Source organism: Malus sylvestris, chromosome 2, assembly GCF_916048215.2.
Source record: "Malus sylvestris chromosome 2, drMalSylv7.2, whole genome shotgun sequence".
In the NCBI taxonomy this organism is placed as follows: Eukaryota; Viridiplantae; Streptophyta; class Magnoliopsida; order Rosales; family Rosaceae; genus Malus; species Malus sylvestris.
In genome coordinates, this window is record NC_062261.1 from 36,161,631 (window position 1) to 36,184,845 (window position 23,215).

Below are 23,215 nucleotides of genomic sequence, written 5' to 3' on the forward strand. Positions count from 1 at the left end.
TAAGCCATAACTTGGGTAAGATTGAACGAATATACTGTGGAGCTGTTCATTTATTTGTATAGTCTTGTTGACATATACTTAGACTTTATTTCCTATTTGGAGCATTCATGTTAAAGCTTTGAACCTAAGTATTTCATTGCTAGGAATGTAAGAGGATTAGGACCGAGTTGTCTAAATCACCTTTTTATTGAATTCATGCCAAATGGTCTTCGTTACATAGGATACCGAACGGCTGAAGCTTAACACTTGTACAATGTGAGTTTACTTGTACTAGTACTGTAAACACGGAAATTCCTGCGATAAACGAGACAAGAACACGTGTACAAAATAATATTTGTATTAATGATTTAGGGGTTACAATCTCTTCTACAAATTTATCCTCTGATTCTATCTTTGAAACGTGTGGATGTAGTGTTGTTGATCCAAGGGCCGTCGAGGCTTGATCTTGAACGAACAGTTGATGAATGATGAACACCTTCTTTAAGGGGTCGTCGGGGCTTGATCTTGAACTGGTGGAAGTTCTTCAAAGGGGGTTAGGGCTTGATCTTGGAGAAGGATTTCACGAAGAACGAAGAGGGTTTTCTTGGTCCTTCGGGATTTGCTTGAGAGCTTCAGAGTTTCGAGGCTTCAAGGCTTTGGTGTGGTGTGAATTCTCTTCCAATTTGGGAGTAGAGAAAGTGTATGTAAAATCCTCCCTTGATTCTTTGATGGATGAGCCTATTTATAGGCTTTGGGAATGAACCACCACCATCCATTTGTTTTGGTGGATGTTGTAGGTGAATTTTGGTGGATGTTGTAGGTGAAGTGAATGAAGGTTGTAATTTTAACACAATGGTCAACATTTATTTCACTAAAATTTCAATGTTTACAAATGTAATCTTAATACAATGGCTAACATATATGCCACCGAAATTTCAATGTCTAAAAATGCCCCCACTTCAAGGCGCGTTGTATACATGTGCTTGTTACATGTAGAAAATGCGTTTTGAAGTCCCTTAATGCAGTTGTCGATCCAAGGGCCGTTGAGGCTTGATCTTGAACTGGTCTGGGAGTTTCTTCAAGTGCCGTTAAGGCTTGTTCTTGAATTTTGTTTGAAATTTCTTCAAGGGCCGTTGAGGCTTGATCTTGGATGAAATTGGACCACAAGGAGCTTCGTGTAGTAGACGATCCTTGGCTTTGATAATGGATGAATCAGCACGTATTTTGTTGTGCTTGTTGACTTTCCACAGCTTTGATCTTGAACTAGGCTGGAGGAGTTTTCTGGTTTCCTCCAAAGGACTTTCCAGACTTAATCTTGAACTGGATTTGACTCAAGGGTGGTGGACACTTGATCTTGAGTCGGGGGCGTTGAGGCTTGATCTCGAACTTAAACATGACCACGAGCAGTTTCAGGACATGCATGATTTGAAAGATCAAGGAAGTTCACAGCATTTTCATATGAACCCTGAGCAGTTTGGTCAACAGTATGATCTTCAAGATCGATGAGCTCTTCTTCCAGTTGGTGACTTGATCTTTAAGGATTATCGAGGCTTTGCTCTTCAGTGACGATGCCAGCGAAAGGTTGTTAAAGCTTATCGAGCCTCTTGGTTAGAGCAACGGTGTCCAGCTTGGATCTTTACTTGAACTCCTCTGTCTGGATTATGTGGTCATACAGGGAAGGCTTCGTGCTTCATGATTTGTTCCAGCTCGTTGTGTTGCATTCTTCTCTGCTTGTTTCTTGAAGCGGTATGCAACCTTTTACCTTTAAATGGTTCTTCGGAGCACCACCTCTCAGCGACTCACTCATGCTTGGCAGCTTCAGTGCAAAGCGCCGATGTCAACAGATCCACACTCCTGAAGCGTTTGCTGAGGGAATTCGAGACATATCAGCAGTTGAAGATAAGCACTCTAGAGCAACGCTAGGTAAGTAACCAGGCAAAGGTTTCGGGCAATCAGTTCCTGGTCGGACATTTAATTTCAGGTTCTGACTGATTGCTTCCTTTCTCCTTGTTCAGCAGGCAAGAGCAAGGGCAAATGAGAAGATGGGGGAAGAGCATGATATGAGATACCTTTGCTTTCGACCTCAGTGATATGAGATACTTTTGCTTTTGAAGAAGTAGCAGACGATCAGCACATGCATTCGTCGCGCTTGTCTCTATATGCTTCGATGCATCATCTTCATCTGCATCATCTTCACCTGCATCATCTGTTTTCCAGGCAGACGTGGTAGACGAAGAGGAAGCATAAGATGTTGAAGATGGGTATTCGAGAGCACGGCTAGGTGAGCAATCAGGAAAGGTTCCAAGCAGTCGGTTCCTTACCAGGAGCTTGAGTGGAGGTTCCGACATATTGCTTTCTTTATCCTTGTCTTCGCAGTGAAGAGGGAGGACAAAGAAATGGATGGGGGTCGAATTATATGGTGAGCTCTCAACATCAAGTGGTAGGGTGAGCGTGGCCTTGTCACCCACGCTTGTCGGCAGAAGTGCGGTAGTTGGCGTAATGGACTTCACACGTTTTCAACTTTGTCAGTGATCTCTGACAAAGTTGCACGTGATAGCCGAAAGCTGAGATTGTGTCTGAAAAGTGTTGACGGACTTTACGCAGGAAAATCCGGGGTTTGAACTTCGGAGAGTGGTGTCTCTTCGATTTATGAACGAATGGTTGTGCTGCCTCTCCTTTTAAAGAGGTGTCAATTGTATTCAACATGCACAATTTGAAGATTGCCTGCCCGTGAAAAATTATCTCTGCTGCTCTGAGATTTTACTTCCTCCAACCCTTTTCTTTTAGTATTTTTGAAAATGGCTTCCCCTTTTAACATTTGCTTAGATTTGAGTCTCAGCAGTGACACAGGCGCACCGCGTCAGGGTAATGTATGGCACCCGTCCTTTTTTTCTTCTAATGGCCCCCTTACAGTTGAAGACTCTGTGATGAGGGATGCAACAACGGCTACGGTTGTAGCCAGAAATCTCATCACTCCTAAAGATAATAGGATACTTTCACGACGGTCCGATGAGTTAGCTGTTCAAGAGTCCCAGGCTCTCAGTGTCCAGTGTGCGAACTCTGTTTCCAACATGGGCCAACGCTTACTTGCTCGAACTCGCCAGGTTGAATCATTGACAGCCGAGGTGGCAGCTCTTAGTCAAGAGATTAGGCAGCTCAGGCATGAGAATAGAGAGTTGCATGTGCTTGCAAATAGTTATTCGACGAACATGAAGAGGAAGCTTGATCAGCTGATGGACTCCGAAGGTCGAATTCAAAGTGACCATCGGAAGTTTGTGGATGTATTCCAGAGGCACTTTTTGCCTTCGTCATCTGGAGTTCGACCAAGTATTGAGGCTCCGAATAAGCTATCTTCAGTGCCTCCCTCCTTTAGGGTTCCACCGAGTACCAAGGCTCCAGGCTCCAAGTACTGAGGCCTCACACAAGTGACATTCGTGAAGGCTTTTTCTTTTCTTTTTTTTTTCTTTTTTTTTTTTGTAATTTCTCGGAGATATTAATGGACATACCTTATTTTATTCCGTATGTTGTGTTGAAACGCAAATAAAACGTATATCTAACTAAGGTGTGTTACTTCCCTCTTTTTTTTTTTTTTTTTTTTTTTTTTTTTTCAAAGTAGTGCCATGCACCAAGATTTCACTATTTGTATACATATGTTTTGATGGATGTTGCCTGACGCACCAAACACCTTTCATCATTTTTTTATTATTATATATATTTAAGAAACTAGGAACATGATTCTTCAAAGGGGAAGCGAAGTGGAGAGCATGGGTCTTCCTTGCTGCATCGTATTCTTCTCTGTACCATTTTTTATTTGCACAGTCACCGCACCATTTTTCCGTGTGTTCTTCTCGGTACCATTTTTTATTTGCACAGTCACCGCACCATTTTTTCATGTGTTCTTCTCTGTACCATTTTTTATTTGCACAGTCACCGCACCATTCTTCTATGCGTTCTTCTCTGCACACGGATCACTGTTTGAACAGCTACTGTACTACATTCTTCTCTGCACTCTTCTCTTCACGCGGATCACTGTTTGCACAGCTACTGTACTGCATTCTTCTCTGCACTCTTCTCTTCACGCGGACCACTGTTTTGCACAGCTACTGTACTGCATTCTTCTCCGCACTCCTCTCTTCACGCAGATCATTGTTTGCGACAGCCACCATTATTTGCACAATCACCGCACTTCTTTTGCTCCTCTGAGTCTCTTCTGCATATATATATACATATGTATACTTATACATGGGATCGCACCGTCACTGCACAACCATTGCACAACCTCAGCCACTGCATTGCTTACTGCCTTGCATCGCCACTGCACCATTGTCCGGCAATCATGCGCTGCTGCTGACTGTAATCACAACTGCGTGCACTGCTTCCTCGCTGCACTGCGTTCTTCGCTTCTGCTGTCTGTTGAACTTGGCGCTGGACAAAAAGGTAGCTGCAAGTGTAGGTTTGAAGGCCGTGGTGAAGGAAGAAACGAAGGCAGTCGCTAGCCTTCCTTTGCGGAGCCTTTACACGGTAAGGCTTATTTTCTTCAAGTTGAGGACGACTCTGATGTTCTGGGGTCGTGCATGCATTCATGTATATATATACGTATATATATATATATATATATGACTTTGATCTCCTGGGTTGTGCATGCATGCATTCATATATATATATATATATATATACGGAACCTGGTTGTCCATCACGGTTTGCATATATATATATATATATGTTGCAGGTGGTTGTCCTCTCACAGCCCATCACGGTTTGCATATATATATATAAACTTTGTTTGTCTGACTTTTGACATGTGTATATATACACACACATCCACATACTGACTTTGCTTTGTTCTATCACCGCACGCACACACACACGGACTTTGTTTGTTCCATCACCGCACGCACACATGTACACATATATATACCTTTATATATATATGGAAGTTGGTTTGCTGATTTGTCACATCACCCCGTGCACACATACACACACGGGCTTTCTTTGTTCCATCACCGCACGCACACATGTACACATATATATACCTTTATATATATATATGAAAGTTGGCTGATGGCTACGTCCCATCACTCTGCATGCATATATATAAGTTGATTTATATATATATACCTGACGGTTGCGTCTCATCACTCTGTATGCCTACATATATATAATTTGATTTTTTTTTTTTTATGCACAATGCGTGTATGCCTCCACTGATGGATTTCTTTGCTTATAATGTCAGGAATCTTTAATCTTGAGAAGGCGGAGCTTGACGCCAAGATCTTCACGAAACTTTTAGGGCCGTGGTAGCAGGTCGTGGATGTGCCAGATACTGCAACGAGGTTTCGCTGTGTAGTGCCTTTTGATCACAGTTTTCCCTCGGTGGTGCGCTGCCGTGTGGAGCTGTGCAAGGGACTGCAGCAGGGCTCCGCCGCGAGTTTGCGTAGCATTTTGGTTTCCTCTGCCATTGCAGCGTGCTTTGAAGGACCGTCCTGTAGCTGCCTTCTTTGCCGATGCTGCTTGGGGCCTGTTCCAGTGTGTTACCTTTACCATATGGGGTTGTGCAAAAGGCTGTAGCGAGTTTGTGTTGTGTAGTGCCTTTTGGTCATAACTTTCCTCGGTGGGGGACGTTGTTGTGCACATTGACCTTGCTGCTTGCCATGGGCTCTTTGCCGCTGCTGCTTAGAGCTTGTTCCAGTGCGTCACCTTTACCTTGTGGGGTTGTGCAAAAGACTGCAACAAGTTTATGCTGTGTAGTGCCTTTTGGTCATAACTTTCCTCGGTGGGGGACGTTGCTGTGCACATTGACCTTGCTGCTTGCCATGGGCTCTTTACCGCTGCTGCTTAGAGTTTGTTCCAGTGCATCACCTTTACCTTGTGGGGTTGTGCAAAAGACTGCAGCAAGTTTATGCTGTGTAGTGCCTTTTGGTCACAACTTTCCTTGGCAGTGACGTTGGCGTAATGCTCACCTTTGTAATACGGCTTTGTGACCAAATCATTCCTTTAAAGAAATAAAGTATTCATATTTCTTTTTATTCTTCAAAGTGTTTGTGTTTTTTTATGATGATGTGACTGTACTTGAAATTTTGAAGTTTCAAGTTGCCTACGTACTCTCCCAAAGAAGAGATCAAGTCATAACGTAGTTCAAATGAGCGATGAATTTTTTTTTTTTTTTTTATGGTGATTTTGATGATGATTTTGCCGTACACAGTTTATGCTCTTGCGGGTCAGGAGCTTTGTGCCGTAGCCTTTTAGGGGTTGTAACGCTTCAAGAATCTGCCATTGATGGGACCGATCTTCAAGCCGTCTTCTGCCATGATTAAGTAGGCGCCGTTCGTGTAGACCTCTTGTATTACGTACGGTCCATCCCACTTTGATGTGAACTTGCTTTTTGTTTTGTGAGTTGTGATGATAGGCCTTCGTAATGCAAGGACGAGATCTCCAGTTTGGAAAGACCTTGGGCGGACCTTCTTGTTGAATGCCTTGGATAACCGTGCTTGGTAGCATTCTAAGTGTTGTTGAGCTTCGAGCCTTTTTTCGTCGAGTGATTCCAACTCTTGAAGGCGCAACTTTGCATTCTCTTCATCAGTCAAGCCTTCTTGTATAGCCATCCTAAGTGAGGGGATTTGACTTTCCAGCGGTAGAACAGCTTCTATGCCATATACGAGAGAATAAGGGGTAGCTTGGGTAAGAGTCCTATGCGTCGTCCTATATGCCCAAAGTGCTTCGCTTATTCTTTCGTGCCAGTCTCTCTTTGTTCGGCCGATCACTTTCTTTAAGAGGTTGCACAATGTTTTGTTGAATGCTTCTGCAAGACCGTTGGCCGGAGCATGATACATGGAAGACTTGTGTTGCTTGAACTTGTATTTCTCACATAGCTCGTCTACAAGTCGGTTGGAGAACTGTTTTCCATTTTCAGTGATAATGTAGCGAGGCACACCATATCTGTGGATGATATGCTCTTTGATGAAACGGACAACAGTTTCCTTTTTTACTTCCCTTAGGGGTATGGCTTCAGCCCACTTGGAGAAGTAATCTATTGCAGCCAGGATGTAAGCTTCTCCTGCAGACGACTTTGGAGTAATTGGTCCCACGACGTCCAATCCCCATGCATCGAATGGCCATGAAGCAGCTGTAGGGTGTAATGGTTCAGGTGGTTGATGTATGAAGTTGGCGTGGAATTGGCAGGCTTGGCACCTTTTGGCATGTTCCAGGCAATCCTTCACCATACTTGGCCAGTAGTAACCCATTCTCTTGAGCTGGAAATGTAGCTTTGGTCCAGATTGATGCGCCCCGCACACGCCTGAGTGTGCTTCTTCCATGGCTTGATTGGCTTCTTCCTCACCTAGGCATCTCAGAAGTACTCATTCGAAAGAGCGCCGGTAGAGTGTTTCTTTGTAGTAGAGGAAGCGAGGTGCTCGTCGACGTATTTCAGAGCGGTGTCTAGGATCATTTGGAAGTTTTCCATACTCTAAGTAGTCAATCAATGGTTGTCTCCATTCTTCAACATCGACTGGAAGTACCGAGATGACATTTGTATCATCTAGTAGCATTTCGGTGGCGAGGGGGATGACCCATCTTTGGCAAACTGGCACGTCTGCAGCTTCATCTTCTCCTAGTGTCATACTCAAGGCTAGGTTAGCGAGAGCGTCTGCCATTTGATTTTCTTTTCTCGGCACATGTTCTAGTGTTACGGCCTCGAACTTTTGTAGCAGCTGAGTTGCCAGTCGAAAGTACGGAACGAGATCGTCTTTCCTCACCTCATATTCAGTCAAGAGTTGACTAATTATGAGCTTGGAGTCGCCATATACCTCGAGGGTTGTGATTTCCATGTTGATCGCCATTTGGAGCCCGATGATTAGTGCTTGGTACTCAGCGACGTTGTTGAAGCACAATTCGCTTAGTTGGAATGAATAAGGTAGTATTTGCCTTTGTGGCGACATGAATACTACTCCTGCCCCCGCTCCGTCTGCTCGTGCGGATCCGTCGAAGAACATCGTCCATCTCGGGAATATGTCAATGTAGAATACCTCCTCGTCAGGCAAGTCGTCTGAGATTTTCCAATCGGCTGGGATTGGATGATCGGCAAGGAAGTCTGCTAATGCTTGTCCCTTGACGGCTTTAGTTGGGACGTAAATGATCTCGTATTGATTGAGAATCAATGCCCATTTAGCTAGTCGCCCTGTCAAAACTGGCTTGGACATGACGTATTTAACCGGGTCAGCTTTAGCAACCAAGTGGATGGTGTAAGCATGCATGTAATGTCTGAGCTTCTGGATGGCAAACACCAAGGCAAGGCACATTTTTTCTATTGGGGAGTAGTTCAACTCAGCGCCGGTGAGTGTTCGACTCAGGTAGTAAAGCGCTCATTCTTTCTGGAATTCGTTTTCCTGTGCCAAGAGTGCTCCCACTGAACTTTCCTGAGCGGCGATGTACAATATGAGTGGTTTCCCGGGCACAGGCGCCCCCAGGACAGGTGGACTTGATAAATATTTTTTTATGCTTTCAAAAGCATTGTGACACGCTTCGTCCCATACGAACGGAACATCATTTTTCATGAGTCGGCTAAACGGTTGACAACGCCCTGCAAGGTTGGAGATGAAGCGTCTGATGAAGGCTAGTCGTCCTTGTAGACTTTTCAGCTCGTGCAGGTTTCTTGGCTCGGGCATGTTTTGAATGGCCTTGATCTTTGATTGGTCCACTTCAATGCCACGGTGCTTGACAATGAAGCCGAGGAACTTTCCAGAGGTGACGCCAAATGCACACTTTAACGGGTTCATCTTGAGGTTGTATTTTCGCAGCCTTTCGAACACTACTCGTAAATCCTTCAAGTGATATGATATTTTCTTTGTTTTGACCACCACGTCGTCTACATAACATTCTACGTTTTTATGTAGCATGTCATTGAAGATTTTCTGCATTGCTCGCTAATATGTGGCTCCAACATTCTTTAGACCAAAGGGCATCACCTTGTAGCAGTAGATACCTTTTGGAGTGCGGAACGCTGTTAGTTCCTCATCTTCGAGAGCCATACAAATTTGATTGTACCCAGAAGAGCCGTCCATAAATGACAGTGCCTCGTGGCCAGTGGTTGCGTCCACCATGATTTCGATGATCGGCAAGGGGAAGTCATCTTTCAGGCAAGCGTCATTGAGGTCCCGGAAGTTTACACAAACACGTATTTGTCCAGATTTCTTAAGGACGATGACGATGTTGGAGATCCACTTGGGGTATTGCACCTCTCGAATGAAGCCTGCTTCTATTAGCTTGTCAATCTCTACCTCGATTTGTGGAATGAGCTCGGATCGATAGCGCCTTTGAGTTTACTTTATCGGTCGTGTTCCAGGCTTAACTGCAAGATGATGCACAGCGATGACAGGGTCAAGGCCGAGCATTTCCTTGTAAGTCCAAGCAAATACGTCTTTGTACTCTGATAACAGTAGGTAATACTCCTCTACCTCGTCCGCATTTAGCAGCGCACTCACGAAGATAGGTTTCTGCTCCTCTTTTGTGCCTAAGTTGAGCTCCTTGAGATCATCAACCGTGGATTGCCCCCCATCCTCAAGTTGCGGTGGCGCAGCAGCGACATCTTCTTCGGGGATCTCATCTTCTCTGCTTTCTTGGATCGTGATGTGGAAGACATCTTGGAATTCATCTTCGGTGTCGTCCTCTTGGGCTGGTCGGCATGAAGATTGTCCAGTGTGGATGATGGTGCGCCTTCTTACTTTCAGTGGTCCATTTGTGTCCACCTCCAAGATTGCTTGGCGCTTCATCCTTGAAGGAATTGAGCTTCGAATATCACATTTTTCTGCTATCATGTCGAGCTTTTCTTCCTTTGACGTTGTCTTCCTATTTCTAGAAAACTTCTTATTGTCTTCAAGTCTTTCCAAAGCTGACTGACGAGGAAGAGAGCTAGTCGTGTTGCTTTGCTTCTTAGGTTTTGACAACCTTTCAAAAACAGAGCTTTGGGATGCTGGCATGTTAAGTCTCTTGAAGACGGAGGTTCGGTTTTGACCACCAATGCGGTTAAGTGCTGACATTCTGGGTCTTGAACGATTCATCCTATCGAAGACTGACGTCCAAGGGGTGGATTTAGGCTCATCATGATCTTGTTCAATACTCACGCTGATGTGTTGAGTGCTAGCATTTTTCGCTTTGCTTGAAATTTTCACGGGTGCATTTGGTGTGAAGCCTAGTCCAGCTTTGTCGTTATCAACTCCGTAACCGTGCTTCTTCAACTTCTTTTGAGTCTCGGTGAGGTCATGTTCTTTATTGTTAACGGTGTTTGAAACCTTCTTTCCATGATTCGAAGAAGAAGCGAAGTCATAGCCAGCTTTCGACATGAGTTTATAGGCGTTTGGATCAAAACCTTCTTCGGTCCTCTGGGTTGGGAGAAAGCTTGGTTCCACCCCCTTTGGTAGAGCTTTTATGAAGCCTTGTGGTAATTTTACGACCTTAGTGCCGCCTAGCTGTGTCAGAGGTAAAACTGCATTCGTCTTGAGCAACTTTACATTATCCATATGCCTATGTGCATCGGCTTTGTTTGCTCCAGTTTCGAACGGAGATTGACCATTCTTTCTTATCGACATCGGGATGTATCGGAAGACGGGTGTGTTTGGTCCATTTGAGGGTGTCCTACTCCCCTTTGTTGTTGCACGTTTAGCCAGCTCATTATCGTTCTTGCTTGAAGACGGCGTAACTTCTTCTTCTTGCTTCTTGGGCATGGCTTGTCGCTCCTGCTTTTTAGGTGTTGCTTTGCCCGTGGATTTGATCTCTTTTGGAAGAGCTTCGGGCACCATGTCTTCATCCATGTAGAACTTGGCGTCTGCGAAATGTGATTCGGCTTCAGTGAATGGTTTGGTGTCGCCATAGATCACCTTCACTCCTTCTCGGTAGAATTTTAAGCATTGGTGAATCGTGGACGGTACTACTCCGTTCGCATGGATCCAAGGCCTTCCTAAGAGTAAGCCGTAGGAAGTTCTTGCATCAATCACGTGGAATATCGTGCTCGACTTGAGTTCACCAATAGTCATCTCCACTCGGATCATGCCCATCGCTCTTTGTCCTCCTTGATTAAAACCTTGGATTAGTAGACGACTTAGGGACAGTTTATCCGCCTTGATGCCGATTGTAGTCATTGTCGACTTTGGCATGATGTTTATGGCTGATCCACCATCCACAAGCATGCGGTTGACTTTGTGCCCCTTTACATACCCAGAGACGAAGAGAGGACGGTTGTGAGGCTTGGATCCTAGCAGCAAGTCTTCATCGGTGAAATGGATTGCGTCCTCGATGGCACAACATGTGGCACATTCATGTGGCTGAGGCTTCAAGCCTTCGTTCTTGCTTTCTTGCACTTCGTGTTCATTGGGACTTTCCAAGACAGCTGCTAATGCTATTCGCATCTTCTTTGGTAATCGTAACGCTTCCTCAATGCTAAAATGTGTTGGCAGACCTTCTTCGAGCGTGAAAGTTTCTTCTCCCTCAGTGGTGATATCTTTGCCTTTTGAAGGTTCTTCCATTTCTACTTCGACCATATGGCATGCAGCGATAGTGCACTGTTGAAAGAAGTCATTCGGGAAGTACTCGTACAAGGAGACAGGAATGCGTGGCCCTTGCTCTATAGGTTCCCCAGCATATGTTGGCTTATTGACTTTTACGTTTCTTTTAGGCTTCCTACTGTTGCGGCGACGATGTTTTCTCACTTGTCTCACCTTTGGTCTTGTGGCTTGTGGTTTTGGTTTCCTTGTTTTTTTGTAGGTCACCAACGTCCACCCTTCATCATCATCGGTATACACATCTTGTTCGTTTGCCCCCGGTGATGGTTGTGTAGAAGGCCCCGTGTAGCTTGCACATTGATAGGAATGGTCGGGTGTCGTTTGGAGAGGCACGGGATCGAAGGATCCGAACGCCACTGTAGTAGTATGTGTTGCGGCTGTGTCCTCAAGGTCTAGCTCGATTCTCCCTTGTTGCGCTAGCTTCATAATGAGTTCTTTGAGGACGAAGCACTTGCCTACATGATGGCTTACGATACGATGGTACTTGCAGTACCTAGGATCATTCGTTCGATTCATTTCTTCAGGGTGCTTGTACTCTGGTAACTCAATTACCTTCTTTTCCAGCAAGTCATCTAACATCGCATCCACGTCTGAGTCAGGAAAAGGGTACGTCTTTTGCTCCAACTCTCTCAAGGTGTTTGTCTCATTTGCCTTGGTCTTGGAGGAAATCTTGATAGGCACAGAGGTGGTCTTGATAGGCGCGGATGGGGTTTTGATGGGGGTAGTGTTGACAGTAAAAGTTTCCTTGGCAGGCTTTTTTCCGGTCTTGTCCACACTCGAGGCGAACACCTTATCCTTCTTGAAGTGGGTGATCGGCTCATTCTTTTCGTGATTGACGATACTCAGCTCCATGTCGTGGGAACGCGTTGCCAGCTCCTCAAACGTTCTTGGTTTTATGCCTTGGAGAATGTAATGTAACCCCCAGTGCATGCCTTGAACACACATCTCAATGGCAAAGGTTTCAGAAAGCCGATCTTTGCAATCTAGACTTAATGAACGCCATCTATTGATGTAGTCGACGACGGGTTCCTCCTTCCACTGTTTCGTACTGGTCAGCTCCAGCATGCTTAAGGTACGGCGCGTGCTGTAGAAGCGGTTGAGGAATTCCTTTTCTAGCTGATCCCAACTGTTGATAGACTCGGGCTCGAGGTCGGTGTACCAGTCAAAGACGTTGCTTTTCAACGAGCGCACGAACTGCTTGACGAGGTAGTCTCCCTCTGTTCCAGCATTGTTGCAGGTTTCAATGAAGTGGGCGACATGTTGCTTCGGGTTCCCCTTTCCATCGAACTGCATAAACTTTGGTGGTTGATAACCCCTCGGCATCTTCAAAGCGTCAATCTTCTTAGAGTAGGGCTTTGAGTATAGTACGGAATCATGTGAGCTTCCTTCATACTGCGCCTTGATGGTGTTGGTGATCATCTCCTGCAGCTGCTGGATAGAGAGAGACCCCATGAACGTCGTCGCTTGGTCTAGCTTCAACGTCTCTTCGACGTTCTCCACTAGAGGTTCCTCATCCTCGTCGTTTTCCTTCTTTACTAGATTATCCCCTTGCATGGCTTTCTCATCGGGCTTTGCATCTAGTTGGTTAACGAGTGCTGCGATTTGCAGGTCTTTGTCCTCCACAGTCTTTGTGAGTTTTGTGATTGTTTCATTCATCTGAGCCAGCTGCTCCTCAATTGAAGTCGCTCCGGCAACCATGACTTGCATAGCTATGCCGCTGCTTGAGTCGGCATCAGAAAGTAAGGATTCAGAGTACTTCCTCTGGCTTTCCTCTCTTGGCGCCCTGAGCGAGGCCAGGGTAATCACCGATTTGTGCCTCGGGTGCTCTTGTGCCTTCGGCAGAGTTGATGCAGGGGCGGAAGAGGCGGCAGAAAGAGCTTTTGCCTTGCTTCGAGTTATGATGCCTGAAGTGACGCCTCCTGCCGTGATGACGCTCTTGTTTCTTGCATCAACAACGAGGACAACTTAGGCCTTCTTTGACGCCATTTGTGCTTGTTGCGGATTCAAAGATAGAGATGAGAGGTAGAGACTGGTCCCACTGGGCGTGCCAAATTTGTAAACACGGAAATTCTTGCGATAAATGAGACAAGAACACGTGTACAAAATAATATTTGTATTAATGATTTAGGGGTTACAATATCTTCTACAAATTTATCCTCTGATTCTATCTTTGAAACGTATAGATGTAGTGTTGTTGATCCAAGGGCCGTCGAGGCTTGATCTTGGACGAACAGTTGATGAATGATGACCACCTTCTTCAAGGGGCCGTCGGGGCTTGATCTTGAACTGGTGGAAGTTCTTCAAAGGGGGTTAGGGCTTGATCTTGGAGGAGGATTTCACGAAGAACGAAGAGGATTTTCTTGGTCCTTCGGGATTTGCTTGAGAGCTTCAGAGTTTCGAGGCTTCAAGGCTTTGGTGTGGTGTGAATTCTCTTCCAATTTGGGAGTAGAGAAAGTGTATGTAAAATCCTCCCTTGATTCTTTGATGGAGGAGCCTATTTATAGGCTTTGGGAATGAACCACCACCACCATCCATTTGTTTTGGTGGATGTTGTAGGTGAATTTTGGTGGATGTTGTAGGTGAAGTGAATGAAGGTTGTAATTTTAACACAATGGTCAACATTTATTTCACTAAAATTTCAATGTTTACAAATGTAATCTTAATGCAATGGCTAACATATATGCCACCGAAATTTCAATGTCTACAAGTACTTTAAGTGATCAGTGTTCTATGGATGGCCAAAGGTCTTGCCATCGGAGCTTCTAAGCTTGTAAGAACCAGGGCAACTAATGCCAACAACTTCAAACGGTCCATCCCAGTTTGGACTAAGTGTTCCTTCACTTAGGACTCTGTCGCAAAGTAATCTTTTCTTCAATACACAGTCCCCCATTTTGAAAAAACGAGGTTTGACCCTTGAGTCATAGTAGTTGGAGATGCGTTGCTTGTAGGCGACATTCCTCAAGTGAGCCTGATTTCTGTGTTCCTCGACTAGATTTAAGTTGAAGGTAAGTTGTTTGTCATTTTCGCTTTGCACTTAGTTCTGGACTCAGAACGTTGCTTGCTCAAGCTCAACTAGGACAACTGCCTCTGTACCAAAGGCAAGTTAGAATGGGGTTTCTCCTGTTGACGTCCGATACGAAGTACAATATGACCAAAGAACTTGGGGTACAAATTCTGGCCAACAACCTTTAGCCTTGTCCAAGCTGGTTTTCAAATTTCGCTTGATTATTTTGTTGATGGCTTCAACTTGTCCATTAGACTGGGGATGAGATAGGGAGGTAAAATATAAGTTGATGTTGAACTTAGAGCAGAACATCATGAACTTATTGTTGTCGAACTGTCGCCCGTTGTCAATAACTATTGCATTGGGAATGTCGAATCTGCAAAGGATGTTCTTCCATACGAAGTCTTCTATTTTTGCCTCAGTAATGGTTGCCAAGGGTTCTACTTCAGCCCACTTTGTGAAGTAGTCAACTGCAACTGTGAAATCCCGTTCCTGGATTTCACTGTTATCACCTACATATTTGTATTATTGAGATTTTATATTATTTCTCAAGAATTTATTTTAATTTGTCGAATTTAAATTTTAATTAAATTAGTTATTAACGTTTGAAGTTTGGGGCATTTTAAAAATACATAGAAAAATCTGGAATTCTCTTATCAAATATGGTGTGCCACATGGGTGGCCCAGATTTAATGAAAAGGAAAATGGATGGTGGAGATGCAAAGGAAAGGACTTGAAAGAGGAGTGGAGAGCACGAGCACTACCCAATCAGAAATTAAGAAATGAGGGAAAAGAGAGAAGAAGAAAATGAGGGGAAAAAAGGGAGAAACGGGTTCGTACGACCGTGGGTATTGCCGGCCACCCATCTCCATTTTCCAACGATTTTCCGACGAATTTCTTCAAACAACCACTTGGAAACACTCACGTGACCTTCCCTCTACATGTTTCACCCTAAAAATCAAAGGTTTTGGACTTGAATTAGGGAGAAACCGCACTAAGGGTGCGGCGGGTGTGTGTGTCAAATCTCCCGAATCCAAAATGTTTACACCCAATGACCACCATCAAAAGACTTCCCTTGAGCCCCTGAACAAAGCCCAGGCAGTGGTGGAGGCGTCGATGCAAGTTTGGAGGTCGAATTGGAGCACACCCAATTCTAGGGTTCTTAAGGGTTTTAGAGAAATTGGAGCCCTTCTTGATCAAATTGGCCTTGGTCACAGGTATAAAGTTTACTCTACTCATTGAGATCTTCATTTCTGTAATTTTTGGTAATTTTTAAAAATAGTTGCATTTTCTGGCAAATCGGGGCGGCCGACCGCCACTCGCGGTGGCGCGTGTGGCGGCGGCCCAGCCAGCGGGCCGACGATGTCCTTTTAAGTTCAATTAGATGTCCTGATTTCATAACTGACATCCTTATTATATGGTTTGATTGTTCGAACCTAATTTCATTACGATATGTGGTTAGGTCAAAATGTGATTCGACGATCCGACCGTTGGATTGTCACCAAACTTTAATGCGTCATAGAATGTAATATTTGAGGATGGTTGGAACTGACGGGTTGGGAATCCGACGTGCGGATCTTCTTGATTTGGATTTCTAAGTTTGTAAAATCAAACGTTGGTCGTCACTTGAAATTGTAATTAGCGGGGATCCGACCGTCGGATCATGATGAAATTTTGGTAGGTTGTTTTAGAAGCATAATGTGGACTTTAGAAGGTTACGGATCTAAAATCCAATGTACAGATCTTCCATATTGAATTGTGTAGAATTGCGGATCCTACCTTTGACTGAGAGTTGACTTTTGGTCAACATGTCTCCAAACGTTCTTAATACTAAATTTAGCACTATAAGAGACTTAAGTGAAGTCTAGTGGACCTCCATTGGTTGGAGAGTGACTTGAATATTTGTGATATGGTTATTACTTTAATTGTTTATGTTAAAATCATTTATGAATATGAATTCGTCTTATAAATATGATTTCTATTGAAATGTGATTTTCATATATTTAGCCATGGACTTATGTTTATTAAACATGATGTGGTTTGTGTACTGATGATAATGGTGAATATGTGTGTTTAATTATTTCTAGTAATGTGAATGATAAGTATGATAGATTTTATGGCAATGTGATCTTAGAATCCTATTAGCAGTATTTTGTAGAACTTATATGCTTGTAAGACCTATTAGTTGGTGGTCATGAGAAGTGGATATGGTAGGTGACTACGTTGTAAGTATAGAGGGGATGAGGGTTAGATATACTTGGTATATTCAGTGGGTACCATATCCACATGGATTCCGTTGAGTGATGTTCCGGAATCGCATCGTTGTTTGGATTCCGTTGAGTGATGTTCCGGAATCGTATGGTTGTTGAGTGATGTTCCGGAATCGTATTGTTGTTTGGATTTCGTTGAGTGATGTTCCGGAATCGCATCGTTGTTTGGATTCTGTTGAGTGATGTTCCAGAATCGTAACTTTAATATGTGTGATATTGGTGATTACCTATGTTTCATAATTATGACCCTATGCGGATATAAATTGATTTTATGAATATGTTTTCTATTGAATTGTCATTTCCAATACTTAGACATCGATTCATGTTATGAAATGGGGTTTGCCGTGTATATTTGAATTATGGTTTGATTTGTATGATTGACATGTTGTGACGAAATGTGAGGACTAGTAATGGACTGTTAACCATTGTGATGAAGATTGGTTGCTTCGATATTGTTTGATTTTCCGCTTTGTTGATCAGTTCTAAAATTGGTACTTGTGCTTAATTTCCCTTTGTTGAGCTTTTGTAAATTAAGTAACTTGTGTTTGTCTCAGTTATTTGAGACGTCATACATTATGGTTGTTGGCCTTTCGTGATTTCATTGAGTGATGATCCGGGATCATATTCACCTTGGGTTTTATTGAGTTTAGATTGACATAACTTCAGATGTAGGCTTCGGCCGAACTGTGTCGCTCTAGCTCGGCATTCCGATGAATTGTATGTGTTATTGATGATATGGTTATTGGCATTATTGATTGATGTGATAATTGGATGGTGTTGGAATGCATATGTGAGGATGAATGACATTATGACTAGAGATTATAATTGTGCTTATTTAAATGTTCCTTGGGGTGCCACATAATTGAATTGTGGTATTATGTTGAGACCCAGTAGTCTATGTGAGGAATGTTCGAGAGTAGTGAAATGGTGAACTACGAATGGCTTGATCCCTATTGAGGGTACGTAGGCAGTCTAACGAGAATGTTAGATGCATCCATAAAGCAGGAAAAAAAATTTATTGTGAAATTTCGACCTTGAGTGGCCTTATTTCATATCCTGGAGGCGCGGTATGTTAGAAGTTCGAGTTTTCAGTGACGTCACGTGTCGATCCTGGGTGTAGGTCGAGATCGGGGCGTGACAACAACGATTGCATAGCGGACCTTGCCCTTCCATGCAGGCATTAGGCCAATCAAATCAAGTCCCCATTGGGCGAAAGGCTAAGGGCTAATCATAGGAGTAAGCGGCTCGGGAGAGGAGTGAGGAATAGTTGCGTAGCGTTGACACTTATCACATGAGCGGGATATTCTAATGGCATCTTGGTGGAGTGTTGGCTAGTAATATCTTTGGCGAAAAGCCTTGCGTGCTAGGGATCGAGATTTAGCATGATCTCCGTAGACTCCTTCATGTATTTCTCGAATGACAGTTTCCGTCTCCGTGGCCGTAAGGCATCTTAGGTATGGTAGGTTAAAACCCCGCTTGTAGAGTTGGTCATTAATGATCAAGTAATGGGTAGCCTTGTATTGAATCTGCTTAGCTTGGACTTTATCATTTGGGAGGGTGCCATGCGGAGGGAATTTATAAATCGGGGTAATCTAACTATCCCCTTGTTGTAAGTTACACACTTCTACGACCATGGTGCTTGGTGCTGCCAACAATTCAACATGAATTTTTCTCCCAATTTTGTCTTCCACTGCTGAGATGAGGCGAGCCAAAGCGTCCGCATGATTGTTTGCCACTCGAGGAACTTGGGTGATCTAATAGTGGAAATGATTGAGCAACAGTTGTGTTTGTGCAAGATATGCTACCATAAAGCTATCCTTAACGTCAAAGTTGTTGGTGACCTGGTTAACCACCAATTGGAAGTCACTGAAGACATCAATTCGTTTAACCCCAAGGTGTTTGGCCAAACGTAAGACTGCTAAGAGGGCTTCATATTTGGCCTTGTTGTTCGACCTCTTGAATTTGAAACGAAGAACATACTCCATCGCCACTTTGTCAGGGGTAGCAAGGACTAGTCCTGCTTCACAACCCTGTTGGTTGGACGAGCCATCAACATATAGACTCCATGTTGGGGCTGTTGGTTATATTTTCTGAGCTTCTGAGGGTAACGAAGCCACTGCTTTAAGCGTAGAAGCAATGTCAACATGATATGTGAAGTCAGCGATGAAGTATGCCACTGCTTGGCCCTTCTTAGATGACTTTGGTTCGTAAGAGATGTCAAACTCACCCAATGTTATCGCTCATTTGATCATTCGCCCCGAAGTGTTAGGACTTTGGAGTATCTGTCGAAGATGATGATTGGTAAGCACGATGATGGCGTGTGCTTGGAAGTAAGGTGAAGTTTTTGAGCAAACATGACCAATGCTAGAGCTAATTTCTCAATGTTGGAGTATCGTGTCTCCGCATCTTGTAAGGCCTTGATAGTGTAGTAGACAGGCCATTCGACATTACCATCATTTCGAATGAGAACGAAACTTACTGCTGAACCCGATATCGATAAATAGATAATGAAAGTGTCACCAACCTCAGGTTTGAAGAGCAGATAAGCTTTACTCATATAGTCCTTGAAGTTCTTGAATGCCTCAGCACATTCATCAGTCCATGTAATGTACTTCTTACTTCCTTTAACTGTTTTGAAGAAAGGAGCACATCTGTCTATGGCCTTAGAGATGAACCTAGTTAAGGCTGCCACCTTGCCAGTAAGGCTCTAGATGTCTTTTGAAGTTACCGGTTCCTTCATGTCGATGATTGCTTTGATCTTCTCGAGATTAGCTTTAATGCCTCGTTGGCTAACCATGAAGCCCAAGAATTTTCCAGAGCCTACGCCGAAAGCACATTTGGTGGGGTTTAACCTCATTCGATACCTCTTCAGAATGGTGAAAGTTTCAGATAGGTTGGTGATGTGTTGGTCAACCTGTTTGCTCTTGACTAACATATCATCAACGTAAACTTCCATGCTCTTCCCAATCTGTTCGGTGAACATCGAATTGACTAGTCTTTGATAAGTCACCCCTACATTCTTTAGGCCGAATGGCATGACTTTATAGCAATATAGTCCCCTGTCAGTAGTGAAAGCTGTGTGTTCTTGGTTCGGAGGGTTCATGAGGATTTGGTTGTATCCTGAGTAAGCTCCATGAAGCTTAGGAGTTCACACCCTGCCGTAGAGTCTATAAGTCTGTCAATGAAAGGAAGAGGAAAGCTATCATTTGGGCATCCTTTTTTTAGGTCGGTGAAGTCGACACATATTCTCCACAAGACTTTTTGGAGCAAGAGACTTTCCTTGGTCGGATTTTTCTTAACAAGGACAACACTTGCTACCCACGTTGGATAATTGACTTCGCGGATGAAGCATATGCCTTTGAGTTTCTCAACTTCTGCCTTCATTGTCTCGTATCATTCAGCGTCATAAGATATTCGCTTCTGTCTCATTGGCTTGGTCTTGGGGTCAATACTTAAGTGATGACAGATGATATCGGGATAGATGCCTGGCATGTCCTCGTATGACCAGGCGAAGACCTTAGTGTTCTCTTGCAAAAAAGTTATCAATGCCAACCAAATTAGTGGTAACAAGGTGGTGCCAATCTTCACCATGCGATCTGGATAATCTTTTGAGATAGAAACCTTCTACAGCTCTTCAACGGGTTGTGCTTGCTGGGTGAAAATAATCATCTCTAGAATCGTCGGTTTGACTGTTGCCACCGTGAAGATCCAAGTTGGCTTCGTCCAAGCTGGTCTTTATGACTTGGTCATGTATAGAAAAGGTTTCCTTGGGCACATGCAAATGTTGTTGCTTGACTGAAGTGTTGTAACATGACTGTGGGCTAAGTTGATCTCCTCTGATGTAACCATTGCCATAAGGGGTTGGAAATTTCATCAATAACATATGTGTGGATACCATGGCCTTGAGATCATTGATGCCTGTGCGTCCAAAGATGACATTGTATGTCGTTGGGCAATCAACTACCAGGAAGTTAATGGTTATGGTAGCTGTGTAAGGGCCTATACCAACGATGAAAGTTAAATGTATGCTCCCTAAAGGTTGCATGAAATCACCAGAGAAGCTTATCAGAGGAGAAATCGAGCGATCAAGCAAGTGTTCAGCTACATTAAGTGATCTGAAAGCTTCAGCAAACATGATATTAACCGAAGCCCCCGTGTCTACCAGGATTCGTTGTACTTTAAAGTTGGCTATGTGAGCATTCCCGATCAGTGGGTCATTGTGACGGTAGATGATACCTCTTTCTTCCTCAAGGTAGAAACATATTGGATCCCAGTTAGGCTTTTGATACTTGCCTCCCTTGATGTCTTCCATGTGAAACACTTGGTAGCCAGGCCTTAAAGCTCGTTCGCTGTTTTTCATGACCCTATTGGAAAATTCAGATATGAGTGTGCTGCCGATTATGGAATATATCATATTTACTTGGCGTTGGTTACGGTTATCTTTTGAAGGGTGAAGGATGAATCGATCAATTTTTCCTTCACGAGCCAAAGCTTCAATATGATCACGAAGGGTGATACACTTCTCGCCGTCATGGCCGTTATGCTCATGGTAATAGCAAAACATGCCTGTGTTCTTTGTGGGTTTGTCACCCGACTGCCTCGGCATTAGCTTTGGTATCAGGTGTGCTATGCTGGGGTAAATGGCCACACGCGTGGCATTCAAAGGTGTGTATGTCTCATACCTCGGGGTATGGCCTATCCTTACACATGCTTGGCCCACTGTGTTGATTGCTTGGGGGCGGGCATTATCGTGGTGATACCCTTGGTTATCGCGATAGTGTCCCTTACTTCTTTTACTAAAATGAGACTGGTGAGGATGAAAATCTTTCCTTTTGCCCTGAAGTTGATATGTCTGTTGACATGGCGAAGTATTAAGTAAGGTGGGAGGAGGCACCGCTGCCATTTAGAAGGTCGAGATCTTCTCATTTGGTTGGATTTGGCTTCCACTCCCTACTTGTTGATAAGGGGTGGCTGTGGGGGGTTTCCCTTGATATGTTTTTGCCTCGGCGGAGGCATGGTTGTAAGCTTGTGCCATCACCTTAGAGTAAGTCTTCCAAGTGTTGGCATTGATCATCTACTTAAAGAAACAATCACGTAGGCTTGCCGTGAAGGCTTTGAGGGCAGTCTTATCGTCTGCCTCGGCACAACGAGAATACTCATGGCTGAAGCGGCCAGCATACATACGTAATGACTCATCTAGCTTTTGGCGAATAATGTACAAGTCATCCGCAGAGTGTAAACGATCGGTCTGGAAAATGTGTTGAGAAACAAACAGTTTCCTCAATTCCTCAAATGAGTCTACCGTCTCAAGTGGAAGACAACAATACCAGTTTAGGGCTCCGCCAGAAAGAGTGAAGGGGAAGAAAAGACATCGTTTTTTGTCGGTGTGCATCTGGTATGCCATAGTGGACTCAAAAAGGTTAAGGTGTTCAATCAGGTCCTCATTTCTAGTATAGAGTTGCAAGCCAGGCTTCTGCTTTTTCTTTGCTTGGATAGGGTGTCGAGGATCCTTCTTGTAAGAGGGTCAGGCCTAGGTTGATTCCAATCAGGTATCTTAGCTTGTCGTTCGGCCTTCAACTTGTTTACTTCCTTAAGGAGTTGTAGGACAAAAGGGTCCTGAGTAGAGTCATGTACCACTGGAACTTTCTTTTGTAAATCTCCATCTCCTCTTGGAAGTAGGAAGGTTTGATCAAGAGCATGTGATTTTTCCCTGGACTAGCCGACTTCCAAGGTATGTCTGTCGTAACATCTCTAAGTCCCCTGTACCTTCGTGTTTCTCTAGGACTTGTTGCCCCTTCCCTAAATTGGTAGCCAGCCTGGGACATGGGAGAGGACCGAGTCTTTCAGAAACCCTTAGGTCATTGATCTTCGAGCTTACATGGAGATTGTCTCGACATTGCTTTAGGAAGTGTCGACAATCGCGACAGACGACTTTCGATCATTCCACTCATTCTGTAAGGAGGTGTCTTCCTCCGCTCTTCTTGCTTCGGGTCGAAACAGCTGGGTTAAGAGAAGAGTTGAGAGATGCCTGGTCAAAAGAGAGTGTACGAATGGTGGAAACCAGCTTGACAAAACTGAATAGAGTAGGAATAAGTGCGTTTCCCACAGATGGCTCCAAATGTTGATACACAAAATCAGACCTTCGCTAGATTGCTCCGGTCACTAGTGTGGATAAGTATGTAAATAGATAGAGACAGGGAAGCAAACACAAGATGTACGTGGTTCACCCAGATTGGCTACGTCCACGGAGTAGAGGAGTTCTCATTAATTGTGAAGGTTTTACACAAGTACATAGGTTCAAGCTCTCATTTAGTGAGTACTAATGAATGATTTAGTACAAATGACATTAGGAAATATTATGGGAGAATGATCTCCTTTTATAGAAGAGAGTTTCTAGCTTTGTTTTGACATTG

At 43.9% G+C, this 23,215-nt stretch overlaps 1 protein-coding gene and 1 long non-coding RNA gene across 1 annotated transcript; both read right to left on the reverse strand.

The window, feature by feature from the left end:
* The window catches only part of LOC126588980 (disease resistance protein RPV1-like), a 107,672-nt gene that overhangs the window by 46,609 nt on the left and 37,848 nt on the right, over positions 1-23,215 (reverse strand).
* Positions 5,139-6,044, reverse strand: LOC126589225 (uncharacterized). Its single transcript, XR_007611774.1, has 2 exons — positions 5,839-6,044; positions 5,139-5,676 (listed from the first exon to the last, which is right to left on the reverse strand). It is a non-coding gene; the product is annotated as an uncharacterized LOC126589225 (long non-coding RNA).